Here is a 17,962-nt window from a genome sequence, read left to right on the forward strand (position 1 = left end):
GAGCAATTAATTAGTGGAACAACTTGCCTCCAGAAGTTGTAAATGCTCCAACATTGGAAGTTTTTAAGAAGAAATGGGACAATCATTTGTCTGAAGTGGTGTAGGGTTTCCTGCAGGGGTGGGTTTCTCGCCCCGTTCCAACCGGTTCAGTTGGAACGGGGCCGGCGGCGTCCTCGTGCACGTGCGCAGTGCGCGCATGCGTACTAGCGTCTGTGCGATGCTCCAGCTGCTCCTGGACGATCGCGCAGGCGCTGTATGCGTCCTGCGCATGCGTGGAAGCGCAGAACTCATCAAAACCGGGTAAGGACCGCGGGCGGGCGGGTGCACCCTTCGCCGTTCCCGCCGTTCGCAGGGACCGCCGCGAACCGGTTGAAACCCACCCCTGGTTTCCTGCCTAAGCAGGGGGTTGGACTAGAAAACCTCCAAGGTCCTTTCCAACTCTTATTCTATTCTAAATATTGGAACAGTGCTATTTTATTGTGCTGTTTTATTGTGAGTTGGTCTGAGAAATTTCCTAAGGGTGAGGCCAATCAAGTTGGCCATGTCCACTCAGTCACATGGCCCATTTCCCACAGAAAACAGAAGGAGGCACAAAACCTGGGTAGGTGTAGCTGGGGGGGGGTGTCTTGTGACTGGGTGGGAGTGACATTCAATTGGCCATGCCCACCCACTTACATACCTACCATATGGCCACTACGTTTCCAAGTTTAATAGAATTTGTATGCCACCCACTCCCATTGGGACTCTGGGCGGCTCACAACAAGACAAGAAACATTTAAAATTTAAAAGATAAAAATAATAAAAAATACAATGTTAAAATTCACATCACCCATTCCATCTAAGCAGGGCTGGATATCAATCAACAGCCCCAGGCCTGCCGGAACAGCCAGGTCTTGACGGCTTTACAGAAGGCCGGGAGAGTGGTAAGTGTCCGGATCTCTGCAGGTAGATTGTTTCACAGGGCCGGCGCAGCAACAAAGAAGGCCCTCCCCCGGGGAGCCGCCAGCTGGCATTGTCTGGTTGACGGCACCCGGAGGAGGCCCAACCTAAGTCACACTCACCAAGCCACGCCCACAGGACCAGTAGTAAAAAAAATTGAATCTAACCACTGGATATGACACCATCTATCTTCAATCTACAACAGTTCTTTCAACAGTTCCAAGAAGGCTCCATACCAATTTGCACCACTCAGGTGTCCCTGATGATACAGATATCCTCCAGGTGACCTTAACAACCCGCTAAAAGAATGCAAATGACCAGCTGTCTGCAAGGAGTATAAGTCCTTCCATTCCCCACCATCCAGTCAGAGCTGAAGAAGCTTCTTTGATGAAAAGTGGAATGTTTTCAAAGAAAAAGCAGGAAAGTTCAGTTGCCTCTTGAAAAAAAAAAACACCTTTGGGATTCCAAGCAGAAATACTAGAGTTTTTGAGACACCACGACAAATGTCTCGGGTGAAGTCCCCACCACACCATTACTCAAAGAAAACAATGGCTACAATTGTGCAGCAGACCTGGCTGTATGCTTTCCAGGCTGGAGTGGCAATAAAGGTGCTTTAGAGCAGCAGTCACAAATTGGTGGTCTGTGGGTCACTGATGGTCCATGAGAAAATTTTAGTGGTCCGCAGAAAAATCATTTGCATTTTTTATATTGCACTAAATACTTTATCTTTTAAAATATATATATTAGTGGTCTGTGGGATTTAAAATTATGAATTTAGTGGTCCCTGAGGTCCGAAAGGTTGACACGTTAGAGGTTTGAGGTGAAGCAACAACTGTACATGGAATCCGGTTGGGGCTGCAAGAGTGCCACTAGAGGGCAGCAAAGCATTAGGGATTGTGTTGCTGTTTGTAACCTTATCAATACAGACAGTTCTCCTTTTGCACTCTTAGTGTATCCCATGAAATGGTTGCATTATTCAGATTTGCACTATTGAAACTTAATATTTCCATGGAAACCAAGATAATTGATTCCAGCTTGACAGAAGCAGGTAATTAAAATTTTAAACATGAATTTTATATGCATGTCTCTTCTAGTGAAAAGAAGGATTAGGGGGAGGCATGATAGCGGTGTTCCAATATTTGAGGGAGAGATGAGGATCAAATTATTTTCCAAAGCACTAGAAGGCAAGACAAGAAACAATGGGTGGGAACTAATCAAGGAGAGAAGCAACCTAGACCTAAGTAGAAATTTCCCAACAGTGAGAGCAATCAACTAATGGAATGGCTTCCCTTCCGAAGTTGCGGGTGTTCCATGACTGAATGCTTTCAAAAAAAGACTGGTCAGCCATTTGTCTGAAATGGTATGGGGTCTCCTGCTTCAGCAGGGTTGTCCAAGATCCTTTTCAACTCTGTTATACTAATAATTTAAATATATGGTTAATAAAGTTAACAGAATAATTCTAGAAAGCAGCATAAAAATAACTATCATAGATTTAGGCATTCCAACATATCCTATTTTAACATTGCTATATCCATGTTCATGTCTTTCAGTTGCATCACATGTAAATGAGAAGCCTCTGTTTTTAAAATTTACACTGTCTCTCTGACAGAATCTTCTTTTCTCCATTTTGCACACGTGAAAATTAGCAGAGCATAAAATTGCATGTGCTAGCATCACCCGAGCGTGCACTAAACTATGCAGTAAATGACCTAATAGTTTCTTATCACTATATTTCACTTCTTCCTATTTCTTAAGCAGTAATTTGTTCAGACTGCCATTTGTTCTTAAATACAAAGGGCACCAGCATCCTGCTTCCTTATTCATAACATACATAAATGTTTAATAATAATCAAGATCAGAACTGAAAAATTATCAAATGATTCATATTGTACATTGTTCAAAGAAGCAGAAGAAACAGTAGATCAAATACTCAGTTCATGCTAGAAGACATTATAAACAACATAACACAGTCACCAAAATGATTTATTGGAACTTCAGCAAATATTTTCCTGAAACAATAATAAAAATAGGTGGGATCATAGTTGAGTAAGTAGTAAAAATGAACAGGTTAAAATATTGTGGAAATGTCCAAATACAAGCTGATAAATGTCTTGACTCCACACCAGATATAACTGGTTGAAATGAAGATTGTGGCGAATTGATGTGGCAATACCAGGGGATAATGGAACAGAATATTTTTTTGAAACAATAGAACAGAAAAAAATCACCCTCCAAAGATATTGAACGTTTTCTGTTAAGAATTGAAACAGGCTATAGTATTAAAACATTTAGTGGAAATGTTTTAATACTATATTAATTATCTTGTCAGCTCACTTTCATAGTTTACATGATTCATACATTCAACAGCTCTGCATCAGGGATGTTCTGCTCAGGAGTGGCCTTTAATTGGATTCTACTGAAGCCTACAGTCAAGGCTAATAATAGTAATAATTTGGCAGGCAAACTAGAGCAATCTTCTACAATCACAGACAGGTCTGAGCTAGAATAGCATCTCTATACAAAGCTCGTAAATTCAAAGTAAAACCTTTATATTTCTGAGGAATGTACTGTTGCGTTAAAAAAATATATAGGCAGCTTCTTACTGTAGAAAGAGGTGTACCACAATTGAAATCTTTGGATGTGTTAAAAAAGGAAAAGGTAATTCAAACATGGTTTCAGTATGGGTAGTTACAGGCTAGATGGAAAATAGATAAAAAAACTGGCTTTATGCAAGTCGAGGATAATTTACTTAAACAAATTAGAGACCAGAGTTCAATGCATATAAAAAGATTATATAATGTAATAATAGAAATTGACTCTGAAACAGAGCTAGTTAAAGACTGTATGATTAAATGGGCTCAAAATGTTGAAGAACCAATAATGTTGGATACATGGGAGAAGATATGGGTGAGAAATGTAAATTTTACACAGGCCCAAAACTTGAGGGAAAAATTTTATAAGATGTTTTACAGATGGCATCTAGATCCCCCAAAAATGGCTTCTATGTATTTGAATTTACAACCTAAATGCTGGAGATGTGATTGTATGGATGCTACATATTTTCATATATGGTGGACTTGCAAAAAGGTTAAGGCATTCTGGATAAAAATATGGTGGATTATGCAAAATGTTTACCCCCCAGCTATTTTTGTTAGGTATAATTACTGATGGTGCAGCAGTAGAGATTAACTTGATTTTACACTTGATAACTGCAGCTAGATTGTTGGTGGCGCAATACTGGAAGAAGGAAGATTTGCCTACTATCCAAGAATGGACATTGAAAGTCACAAACTTAGCAGAGATGGCTAAAATATCTGCATATCTTAAGGACTATTCAAACGAGAGATATAAACGAGACTGGAAAAAATGGATTGACTATATTCAAAATAAATATGGGTCTAGGAAATTTCAGATAGCTTATGATTAGGATTAGAAATGATACAAATTGTTTATAGTTAGCCTAGCAAGGAGGAGCTAAACTCAATTCAAAGACGTTATTAACTTTCTACTTTCTCTTTAAGTATTTTTGAAACTGTTTTTGTTAAAGATTTATACCTTGTATTGGTTCTGGGAAGTCGGGGGGGGGAGGTTGGGGGGGTTTGGGAGGGAGGTTGGGAGGGAGCGGAGTTTACTAAGTTGGAGGAGGGGTGTTGGATTTTAAGGTATTATGATTGTATACTGCTATTTTTTCTTTTTTATGTATATTGAAATGGAATTATAAATACCATCAACACAAAAGGGAGTTTGCTCAGAAGCTGAAATACACCAAGTGAATTAGAGGAAGAGTGGGAAGCAGAGGAGAGAAGAAAGATAGGAAGAGAGGGAGAGGAGAGAGGGTGAGGGGGGAAGATGAGGTGCATAAGGAGGAGTGGTAAGGGGAGAGAGGTGAAGGAGAAAGGAAAGAGAAGTAGAGTAGAAAATGATGGAGGGAAGAAAGGATGTAGAAAGGGGAGAGAGAGAGGGAAGAAAGTGTCGGATAAGGTATAAATATGGTGTATGGAGAGCAGAAGAGCCAATAACTGGTTTTCTTTTTTTCTTTGGTAGTTGATGGTAAGATGAATTGATGTAATTACTTAATAATGCAACATGATATTGACTATGTAATAGTATACATGTGATTATATGCTATGAAAAAGGAAAATAAAAAAAATCTAAGTTAAAAAAAATTGAGGAGAAAACACCATTTCCGAAATGTTTATTGTGTTTGAGGTATTGATATTGGGATGAGAAATGGGACTGTTCAATAAGCCTATCTTACATTATATGTTTGTCAGTCTTTTTTGGCATTGGAGTAACTATTTTTGGCTGTAGCATGTTAAGAAGAGTCCAGATTCAGTCATGGAATGTGTCTGAAGAACTCTGTCCTGCTCAATAATCTCATAGTAGGTGGAAATAAATGTCACATTCATCTGATTTGCTGGAAGAGGAGCCATTTTCTAATACAGTGACCTACTTCAGTTCATGCACTATCTCTCTGGATCCAGATAAAGTTGAATGTTATGATATACTTCCAAAGTTTTGAATAAGCTCTGTAGATATGTGGTGGGACCGAAACTAAGTTATGGTTCAAGGAACTGGGTGCTTTCAGAAGAGAAAACTGATGAGTGATAAGACAGCAATCTTCAGTTACTAAAGGCAGCCAGACAAGGAAGGGATCAAACTTATTCTCTGCTACCCCAGTGGTCAAAGGCAGAACCAGTGGGGTGAAAAGACAAGGAAGTAGATTCAGTTAAATATTAAGAGAAATTTCCCATCAGTAAAAGCTATCAGACATTAAGCAATCTGTTCTCCTTCACTGGAAGTCTTCAAACACAGCCTGGCTAGTCATCCAGATGAAATGGATTAGCAGATCCTGCATTGCGCAGAGCTTGGATTTAATGGTCTTGAGATCTCTTACAAATCTCTGATTATATGAGGTTAAAAAAAAATGGAGGACAAGCTGAAATTCTGTAACACCTCATTAATCGAACACCATGCTTGGAAGTAGCAAGGAGTACATGGAATTCTTACCATGACATAAACCCCAAGTTTAGGTACTGCAGATGAATAAACAGAAAAATGATCAGGCTGAATTTTCAGGAACTGAAGTCAAATGAAAAATTTGTATTTGTATTTTATTGGTCTTGTATGCCGCCCACTCCCGAAGGACTCCGGGCGGCTTACAATAAACAAAGGAAGGGGATAAATAGACAAATAGACAAACAACAATTTAAAATACACAACATTCATAGTTACAGTGGGGCTGGCTATTTCAACAGCCCCTCAGCCTGCTGGAGCAGCCAGATCTTAGTGGCTTTGCAGAAGGCCGGGAACGTAGTAAGACCTTCCCCTCTTCAAATGTTTGCCATTCTACAGGGAATCAGTGAGACATGCTTCTTTTGGCATCCCTGTGACAGAGAAAATAGTTTCCTTGCTTCAGGTAGAAAATAACTTTCATTGAGAAATTATAGTATTTAGATATCTCACAGAGAGTTGAATACATATTTCACATCCCTTGGAAATCTTAGTGCAGTAGCAACCTTACTCGTCCACAAACACACAACATATTATGGAAAATTAATGCAAGGCACAAAATTACAGAACTTGCCAAAATACATATTTTCTAATTACTCATTACTATCACTTTCAATTTTTTTCCCATTATTTCTTAACCTTATTGCTCAGCATTTTTCCCAGGCTGTTTATTTCAGTGGTAACCGAAGGGACTTTTTAGTTGAGGAACTTGTGCCTTCAAAGAGCGTGCCAGCATTGCTGCATGGATGAAGGGCTGTGATTCATTTGTCATTATTTTTGTAATCTTCCTATTTGAGGATTTTAATTGTTCTTGAGTTCAATCCACTATTCCATTATTAACTAATATCTGGAATTGTCAGGTCTTAATTATCTTGATGGTATTTCCTTATTATCTGCTCACAACAATATGAAATCACAACTGCCAGTTCTTTAGCTGGTGTTGACCTTCATATCCATCAAGTTCTTCCCAAGAACCTAGAATGTCATAATGTATCTGTGTAGTACAATGATAGTCAACCTGGTCCCTACTGCTCACTTGTGGGCATTCCAGCTTTCATGGTGGGCAGTACGGGTTTTGTCTGATACTGAAGCACTTTTCTTTTTTAAATTTAATTGACTTCCCTACTTTATAAATCACCATTACTGTGGAACCGGTGGGCAGTTAGAAAATTTTACTACTAACAGAGATACAAAAATGGGCGGTAGGTATAAAAAGTTTGACTACCCCTGGTGTAGTATATATACAGATCCAAACAGTGCGATCTTTTGCGATTGACAAATGGAAATTCTATCAATGTGCACATTTTATAAATGCCATCCAATTTTTTTTGAGTATGGTACTTAGTGGGTAAATAACCATTGGGGATATCTATCATGCTGATTTATCTTTCAGTTATGATTTTCAGTTCTTGATACTTTGTGATTTTCAGTTCTTGATACTTTGTGATTTTCAGTTCTTGATACTTTGTGATCTCTTAATTTGTTGTGTTCTATTCTATTTCATATTTTCTTAACTAATATGAAGGAGATTTCTTGAGGATAATATTATAAACAGTTAATGCTATAAAACACACTCCAATTTTTTTAGGCATACAATTCTTAATAGGCATAGCCAGGTAGAAGAGGATTGGGGCACTCATAGTATCTGGAAAATCAGCAAAAAGAATGACAAGAAACAAGACAGAGAGAAATGGAGGGAGAAGATTTAATCAGGGCATATTTATTTCCTGACACAAGATTTGATTAGCAGAATATATGTGACCAGCTCAAGAAGAGCTTCCCAGAAAGCACTTAACTGAAGAAGAGTGAGCTATCCTGTTCTATCCATGTACAGTAAGAATTATTCTCCTTTTAATCACATGGAGACATACGCGAGCATGTGGGTAGGAGTGAGAGGAAGAGTGAGAGTGACCATGAGAGAGAGTGAGAGTGAGTATGAGGGAGAAAGATGACAGAAATAACAGGGAATTTTCTGGTTTTTCCTAAAGGATTGAAATAAAACATTTATTTTGTCAGTTTCAAGTGGAAGAGACAGCAGCTTGCAATCTGATATAAGTTTACTTGGAAATATGTTTAGATGTTTATTATACTTTTATGCCGCCCTATTCCTGAGGGACTCAGGGTGGCTAACAAACAAGTGGGGAAGGGGGAAATACAAAAAAACAAACAAGACAGAAACAAGATACACAAAACAGATTAAAAACAACACAACAGCCACAGCAATTCAAGTGGGGCTGAGAACTCATCAGCCCCAGGCCTGCCGGAATAGCCAGGTCTTGACGGCTTTGCGGAAAGCCAGAAGGCTTAAACTCATGGACTTTTTTCTGATTAAAGTTCAAGAATTTCAAGAACCATTCATAGCTCTCCTGTGGTGGCTTGTTTTTATATTTTTATTGATTCTATAAGCCACCTTTCAGAATTCATCCATGCCAAAATATCCCCTTCCATGGTTTATAAACTAAATCCTAGCTGATTCTGAATACAGTGAAGTTAAGAGTGGGATAGAAGACTACCAGGAACCTGGTAAGGTTGAACAGCCCATGTGATGACTCCCTCGTATGCTTCACCAGATGCCTTTCCATATGTTAGTTCAGAGAAGAATGAGATGGTCCCAGGCAAAGCAGGAAGGAGGTCGCCAATGGCTCCAAAGCAGGGTATACAAGTTCAGGTGAGGTGGACAAGCAGCTGGACAAGCAGATCTGATGGTTCTTGTTTTTTGCCTGTTTTGATTTATGGGTGACATTCACTCCTGGGGTTGGAACCAGAGGGGGGTTGCTACCAGTTCGCACTGGTTTGGGCGAACCAGTAGTGGAAATTGTGACTGGGTCACCGAACCAGTAGGGACGGCAGGCTTGCTACATCCCCGAACTGGTTCACCAGTCGCCATGGCCTGGTTTTTTTGACATTTTTAATGTTCTGAGCATGCGCAGACCTATTTATAGATAATTTATATGTATTTATAGGTAACTGCGCAAATCATGCATGCACCAAACCGGCAGTAATGCTGGGAGAAATCCACCCCTGGTTGGAACCAGTATATCAATGCACTTTCCTGCAAGCCCAGGTATATTTGCACAGAGGATAAGGTGTTGATCTGGTTGGTGATCTCTCTGAAGAAGTTCACTGTGACCCAGATGCTGGTAGATCTCAAGGAGCAGATCTGGGAGGAGCAATGGCAAGACCCCTTTGTGACAGCCTGCAAAGCTGAAATGGACCAACTAACAGGGGAAACCAAGCCCTTGGTCTTGGTCCAATGACCTGTTGTGTTACCAGGGATGGATTTATGTGCTCAAGAGACCTTCATGGGGTTGGATCTGCATTAGTGTCATGACAATCTTGCTGCTGGACATTTTGGACTGTTGAAGACTCTCCACTTGTTGGGGTGGGTGTTTTAGTGATCCTACATGTGACATGATGTAGCTTCCTGTTCAGATCGTCATCAAGCCAAGCCCCAACCAGGTTTGTTGCAGTCCTTGACAATGTCGGAGAGGCCACAAGGAAGCGTATCCATGAAGTTTATGATGGACTTCCCAAAATCCCAAGAGGTTATGATGATTGTGGTGGACATGCATTCCAATATGGTTCATTTCATCCCATGTGCTGGTCTCCCCATGGTGTAAGAAAAGGTGTAACTGTTCATTCAACATATTTTCCAGTTGCATGGCCTTCCTGAGCATGTCATAACAGATTGCAGATTGCAATTCATGGCCCAATTTTGGTAGGCCCTTCTTGGAGGTACAGGTGTGCCTTTTGTCAGAGAACCATCTGGAAACAGATGGAGGCGTAGAATGAATGATTGCAGTGCTGGAGCAATATCTGTGCTGCTCCTGAACTTCCAACAGGAAAATTGGGTGGATTTTCTGGCTGTTGCAAAGTTTGCACACAACAACACACAGCATGTATCCATGTGAATGTTCCCATTCATGGCCAAATATGCATATCATCCACATCTCTTCCTTTTGGCACCATTGGACTCTTCAGTACCAGCTGTCAGAAATTTCCTTCATGAACTCAAGGCACTGGGCGTTATAGGACTAGCTGAACAATGCTAAGGAGGATTACAAAAAGTTTGCAGATTGACATCAGAGGTCGGCTACTCCCTTGGCAGTTGGCAATCTGGCCTGGTTATCTACTTGACATCTTCTGTCAGTGCACCCATCCTGGAAACTGGATCATCAGTTCTTGGGGCCCTTCCTAATAGAAGCAGTCATTAACCTGGTGATCTATAGGTTGACAATGCAAAACAAAGAAAAACAAATTTAAATATGGCATGGATTGATTACAAGAAGGCATTTGACTCATTACTCCACAGCTGGATTAACACCTGTCTGGAAAACTTTGGAATCAGCAAAAATATCTGTACATTTTTTAAAACAAATATGCAAAAATGGAAAACAGTTCTAACAACAAATGGGGAGAACATTGGTGAAGTCAACATCAGATGAGGAATCTTCCAAGGGAATTCACTTTCACCACTACTGTTCAACATTGCATTAATTCCACTGACAATAATCCTATGAAACACAAAAGTGGGATACCAAATCTCAAGCCAACATGGCAAGATAAACCATCTACTATACATGGATGACTTAAAAATGTATTTAAAAAGCCCCAGTGAACTTAAATCAATACTCAACACAGTTCAACTGTTCAGCAGTGACATCAAAATGAACTTTGGGCTTGAAAAATGTGCTATATTATCCATGCGGCGAGGAAAAATGAAAAAAAAAAACAGAAGGAATAGAACTGGGAAATGGAAATATAGTGAAAGCATTAGCAAAGGATGATGGTTACAAGTACCTAGGCATATTGGAAGCAGACAACATCTTGAATGGAAAACACAAAGAGTCAACGCAAAAGGAATACATCAGGAGGGTCCTCAAAATATTGAAATCAAAGCTGAATGCTGGAAACATAATTAAAGCCATTAATACATGGGTAGTTCCAGTGATACGCTACTCAGCTGGAATCATCAACTGGACTCTGGCTGAACTGGAAAACGTGGAGCGGAAAACACGCAAACTTTTGAATATGTACCACGCTTTACACACACAAAGTGACATCGACAGGTTGTACCTGCCAGGAAAAATAGCGGGCAGGGGGCTATTGCAAATCCATCAAACTGTAGAAGAAGAAAAACAAAGTTTGAATGATTATGTGAACCAAAGTACAGAAAAATTGCTGCAGGCTGTGAAAACAGAGAACAGCATAAAAACAACAGAAACAAAGGCAGAATATAAGGAAAAACAGCTGGATGACAGATTAAATAGATGGAAAACCAAAGCTTTGCATGGACAGCACTTGAAAAACAGTGAAGGAAAATGTGGTGACAACTTGACATCAACATGGCTTAAGATGGGAACTATCAAGAAAGAAACGGAAGGTTTAATACTGGCTGCTCAAGAACAAGCACTACAAACTAATGCCATGAAAGCGAAGATACAAAAATCCACTGACAACCCAAACTGCCGACTTTGCAATAAAATAACAACAACAACAACAACAAAAAACATAAGTCTGAAAAAGTCACCGAAAATCAGATGGTCAAGATCTTATGGGATTTTCGTATACAAACGGACAAAATACTGGCGCATAATACACCAGACATCACACTGGCTGAGAAAAATAAGGTTACAATCATAGACATCGCAATACCAGGTGAAAGCAGGGTCGCCGAGAAGGAACATGAAAAAATCGTGAAATACCAGGAGTTAAAAATCGAAATTCAACGACTATGGCACAAACCAGCAGTGGTAATTCCAGTGATAATTGGCACACTGGGTGCTATTCCAAAAGCACTGGAATTACATTTAAAACAGTTAAAAATTGACAAAATCACCATCAGTCAAATGCAAAAAGCCGCACTGCTTGGATCTGCACGCATATTACGAAAATACGTTACGACGTCCTAGGCCCCTGGGTGGGGCCCAACTAGTAACCAATGCCAAATCCAGCGAAACAACTGGCCGCTGTGATACAATTGTATAATAATAGTAATAGTGATAATAGTAATAGTAATAATAATGTTATAATTGTAATATAATATCATGTGGTGTCAAGAAAATTAACAGGATAACCCAACAAGTTTTTTTTCTTTTAACTATAACAAGATAAGATGGTTTGCATAAGCAAAAGACATGCTAAAGTCCTGCCTCCTTCTCACACTGCTGCTCTGCTGCCTAATTGTGGCAGGGGTGATAGTGATTTAGATTTAGATTTATTTTATTTGTATGCCGCCCTTCTCTGGGAGGGACTCAGGGCGGCAAACAACTCAAAGGGGGAAAGGGGAAACATAGAACACAATACAAGTAGTTAAAATAGCCAAGAATCACACAGCCACACAGGTCGAGAGAAGAGGGGAACTCATCAAACCCAGGCCTGCCGGCAAAGCCAGGTTTTGACGGCTTTTCGGAAGGCCTGGAGAGAGGTGAAGTTTTATGTATTTTGAGGGAAAGACGCAGGAGCCATGGAATCAGAGAGTAAGATGTTTATTGCGAGATGACTGCGATTCAAAACGTCCCTGCAACTGTCAAGGTATTTATACTCGAGCCCAAAGCAACTGTCAAATGACCAGCCAATCAGAGAGCTGGTAACAGGGAACATTTGCATATATAACAGTGAGGGTCCGAATCTCTGCCGGGAGTTCGTTCCAGAGGGCCGGAGCTGCCACAGAGAAGGTCCTCCCCCGGGTAGTAGCCAGGTGGCATTGGCTGGTAGATGGAACCCGGAGGAGGCCAACCCTGTGTGATCTAATGGGTCTTTGGGAGGTAATTGGCAGCAGGCAGTCTCTCAAGTACCCAGGTCCAAGTACCCAGTGTTGGTGGTAGCGTAGATGGGAAATAAAAATTGTGTTACTGAGAGGAACACATGCTAGGGAAGTGAAGAAGGGCCAGAGTATGTGCCCAGAGTGTAATTATAGTAGGAACATGGAATGCAAAAATAATGAAATTGATCATTGACATTTTAAGCATTAGTAAAATGAAATGGGCTAGAATTAGGACATGCAGCAACAAAAAGAGAAAGGGTTATTTTCATAGTCACTAAGGTCAATATTCTCTCTCTAGGCCACTTTATACCATCCCCCAGATGGATTATTTGTATTGTTGTCAGTCTTATGGTAAATACCCCACCGAATCTGATACTTCCTGTAGACCACATGATTCATCTGTTTTAGTGAGCAATTTCATCATTCAGACTTGGATGAAGAAATACATTCTACTTCATCTTTTTCTATTCTTCTAAATAGTAGACCTTAATAGAAGAACTGGGGAAATAGAACTAATAAGGCTTCCCCATTCTCCTTGTGATCTGTCCACTTCTCATTTGTTAGCTTTTTGCTTGATGCTGCTGTTCAGCTTCAACTTTGAAGGACATGTTATTCTAATTTAATCAATTGATATCATTACCAGTATGTTTGTGTATAATATAGGAAAATAACAAATGTTTGGGTGATTCTCGCTGGCCTAAATAAATATATAATGGCTGGCCTCAATAATTACTAAATGATCATTGCCTAGATATTTCTTGATTTTATTTAATAATATTTGTACATTTTGGAAGTGCTTTGATATAGTTTGTTTTATTATTCAACATTCCAGCAGGAATTATTGTGGACAATGCAACAAGGGTAAAATGTTTATGCATCATCATTGGATTTTAAAAAAAGAGTATGCTTTATTTTCAATATGCATTTCTGATTTTTCAGATTTAAAAGTAAGAATAATAATAGAGTTGGGATGAACCTCAAAGGTCTTCTAGTCCAACCCCCTGGAATGGAAAGGACACACAAAAATAACTTTTGAGAGGCCATCCAAAAAGCTCTAGGAGAGCTTTGTCTATTAGGCTGCATTTTGGCCACTTTTGATTTTCTTAACAGCACTCAATCTAAACTTGCTAAGCTCATTCAATTGGTACTGAGAGGCAAAAAAGACAAGTACAGGGAATCCTTGACTTACTCTCAGGGTTCCAAATAGCATCCAAAAGTAAGTCAGAGTCCAAGGAAAAGTATTGCTCAAAGTTCCAATTTATTAAGAGAGCCATGTTGGCACATCTGGCCAAATCTGAAAGCTTCCTGGTTTTCCCCACCTAGTTGAAAGTTCAAAATCTTGTCCCCACACCCACAAGTCCATCACGTGATCCAATCATCCACTGCCATGTTGGTGGTTGCACCTGTCCAGTTCCTGTCAGGTGCAGAGGTGCAAAAACAAAAGATGACCTTGGCTTTCTAGAAAGAATTTTGTTATGGCTACATCGCATCTCACTCCTGCAATCCCCTCTCCCATTTTCCCATAATAGAAAATGCATAGTAGAATAATAGAAAGTGTGGCAGGCCAAAGATTCAGAAGAAAAGATGGCTGCAGGCCTGACACTTACAACTGTTGGTTTAGTGACCATCCAAGGTTGTAAAATGGGGAAAAACTCATTTAACAAATACCTCATTTAGCAACATAAATTTTTGGCTCAATTGTAGTTATACATCAAGGATTACCTGTATAAAAAACAGAAAGAGGGACACATATCTAAACCAGAATACACTGGGCATTGGTACTGTAGATTGGCTGGAAACTGCAAGGATGTAATAAGAAAAACTAAGACTCAGAATGAACTAAGACTTACAACTAATGCCAATAACAACAACATGATATTGTTGTTGTTATTATTATTATACAATTATATCACAGCGGCCAGTTGTTTCGCCTGATTTGGCATTGGTTACTAGTCGGGCCCCACCCAGGGGCCTAGGACGTCGTAACGTATTTTCGTAATATGCGTGCAGATCCAAGCAGTGCGGCTTTTTGCATTTGACTGATGCATTATTAATTAATTTATTATTATTATGGTTTATGATTATGATTATGATTATGATTATGATTATGATTATGATTATGATTATGATTATGATTATGATTATGATTGTGATTGTGATTGTGATTGTGATTGTGATTGTGATCGTGATCGTGATCGTGATCGTGATCGTTATTATTATTATTATTATTATTATTATTATTATTATTATTATTATATGGTTAATCTTTGGTGAGATTCACAGCCTTTGGGGCTGGTTGGTAGCTCAACAGCTCGAGTCCTAACCAAGGGCCTAGTAACTGTTAAGGTAATGTCGGAGGGTATAAGCTGTTCCAAGTAGGGTGGTTTTTTGTAGAATCAGAATGTTCAAGTCTGATAAATTTAAAATTTCCAAATAGCGAGGTAGCCCTTTGGGTATTGCTCCAAGGGCTCCAATTACAATTGGGACAACACACAATTTCTTTTTCCACAGTCGCTCAACTTCAATTTGCAAGTCCCAGTACTTTGTAATTTTTTCTTGCTGTTTATCTTCAATTCATGCATCTCCAAGTATTGCAATGTCAATTATTATTATTATTATTATTATTATTATTATTATTATTATTATTTCAATATGTAAGAAATAAAAAACAAGTCAAGGAAATGATCAGATAATTAATGGGAGTATATGTGTTGAACGCCGAGGAAATCAGGAGATTCAGGCAGTTCAAATGTGTATAAAGATTTATTGCAAGCTTAACCTCTCTACAAGCATCTGACCAATTAATGGTCAAGGGAGATAAGAAAGGCATTCAAGATGGGCTGGACATTGATCTCCTGCAATTGCACAGAGACTTGTGATTCATGATGAATTTGGCCCCTCCCTCAGACTCAACCTAGCCATCTCATAAATCACCCATCCCTCCATCTTGGCCCCCTCGTCTTCTATGGGTTCTTCTATGCTGCTTTTCCCTTCCAGTATTGGGTCTTCAAAGTCTCTCATGGGAACCTGGCAAAGGTAGAAGGGAGGGCATCTCAAAGGAATCCCCCCTCCCCCTCCTCCTCTGCAAGAGCTGGTGAGCCAGGTGATGGTTGCTATAACACACAAACATTGCTTCCTCCCCTCCCCTCTCTTCCTGGGAATTGAAGGCCAGATGGAGGAATGCAGGAAGTCTGGTTATTCTCAAGAGATTCCTCAGGCAAAACAAGTTGGGGCACTGGTAGATTGGTTGGTCTTGGCTTGTCAGGGAAGCGCTGGTGGAACTGATGAACTAAATCAGGTACATACTGCACTTTCTCTCAGGAGCAATCAGAGACCTCACATCCCTGTCCAATGACTCAAGTACTGGATGCCTTTGCCTCTTTTCCCAAAGTCTAATATTTCTTCCACCTTGTATTCTGGTTCTCTCGACTATGACTGGCAGTGAAAGATGTCACTGGGATCTTATTGTGCTGGGTGGCATTGCTAGAAAGTAATGCTCAGTGAAAAACTGGATGCACCTTCATTGAACGGGGTAATTGTAGTGGGAGCCACAGGGTTGATTTGTTGGAGAACTTTGAATGGGCCTACAAACTTAGCATCTAGGTGGGTCTTTAAATGGCTGTTATGATCCAGGTTGCCTAGGCAGAGGCAGGCATCACTAGAGTCCTTTATTGCTCTGATTAAAGGCTACAACAAACAGCTAAGGTAACAGGTAAGGCTCCACCTCACACTACCCTGAAGGCACCCTCCCTCAGTCCCCAAAGTCAGTATATAACAAAGGAAGTCCAAAGAGAGGGTGCAAGCTTATAGGACAAGGTCCAGAGTCCATGTACAAAGGCCAAAGGCAAATCCACAAAGGCAAGCCCACAAGGCAAAGCCAGTCTACAAGGCAAAAGGCGAAGGCGAGGGTGAGGGCGAGGGCAAAGGCAAGAGCATGAGTCAAAGTTGGGGGAGTGTAAGCCAAAACAAACAATTGTTCCTGGCAAAGACAAACTTGGATTCTCTTTAAGTCAGGTATGTTATGTTTGTATGTTTATTTCATTTGTATGCCGCCCTTTTCCCCGAGGGGGGACTCAGGGCGGCTCACAACTCAAACAAGGGAAGGAGGATACAGACAATTCGACAACAACACAAAACAATACATAATTTAAAAAGCGCAACAATCATACCATTCGAGATAGGGGCACGGTTCTTTAGCCCCAGGCCTGTCGGAACAGCCAGGTTTTAAGGGCTTTGCGGAAGGCCTGGAGGGTGGTGAGGGTGCGAATCTCCATGGGGAGTTCGTTCCAGAGGGTCGGAGCAGCCACAGAGAAGGCTCTCCTCCGGGTAGTTGCCAGTCGACACTGGCCAGCGGATGGAATTCGGAGGAGGCCTAGTCTGTGGGATCTAATCGGTCTGGTGGAGGTGTTCCTTGTGAGGAGGGGCTGGGCAACTTTCTCCTGAGTAGGCTGCAGCCCTCCCTTGAGCTTGCCTCCCCTCTACTCTCTGTGCCTGTCAGGCACACCTCCTTCAGCAAACAAGAGAGAAACCACTTCATTTATAGAATTAAGAGTACTTTTACTGGTTATGAAAAGATAGCAGCTAAGCAAAGCAAGATCTGAGGAAGAAATGTGTGAAATCATACATATCAAACATTTGCCCAACCCCCTCCCCCCAACAACCCCCACCCCATTGCCCAATCTGCAAATCCCTTAGGTGTCATGTGGGTGCATCTTCAAGAAGCATCATCAGGTTGGGATGCAGGATGGTTGGACTTGACCAACTCCAAACACCGGCTATCAGCATGTGCAAAAGAAGAGATGGGAGGAGCCAAGTCACAATGATACATTGTTTGGATTCGGCTGTCCGAATCAATTGATGACACTTTTTGCCCCTGGATGGTCCAGCAGGACCTAAACCATTCCGAAGAGATGGTGACTGGGAAGACAAGACCTTGCTGGTCGCAGGGATATCGCAAAGTCCCTGATCGACCCAAGGGGAGAGCTTCCAACTGGTGGCAAACAGCTAGCCCCCCCCCCGCGCTGACATAGTTGGAGACCTCTCCATGGAAGAGAGAATGAAACCAAAGTGTTTCTACTGGTGAGGTTTATTTTTCTTTTCTTTTAGAAGATTGCCCTAAGGAACTCTTTTCTTAAGCTTAATTAGTCCATTAAGCAAGAACAAAGCGGCATACTTAATACCCATTGGACTGCCTTAGAAAATTTTTTGCTCTTGTTTGTAATCTTTTGTTGATTGAGTGATCGT

This window comes from Thamnophis sirtalis, unplaced genomic scaffold (genome assembly GCF_051295495.1).
Source record: "Thamnophis sirtalis isolate CommonGarterSnake01/CBP01778 unplaced genomic scaffold, rThaSir2_p1.2 scaffold_10, whole genome shotgun sequence".
NCBI lineage: Eukaryota > Metazoa > Chordata > Lepidosauria > Squamata > Natricidae > Thamnophis > Thamnophis sirtalis.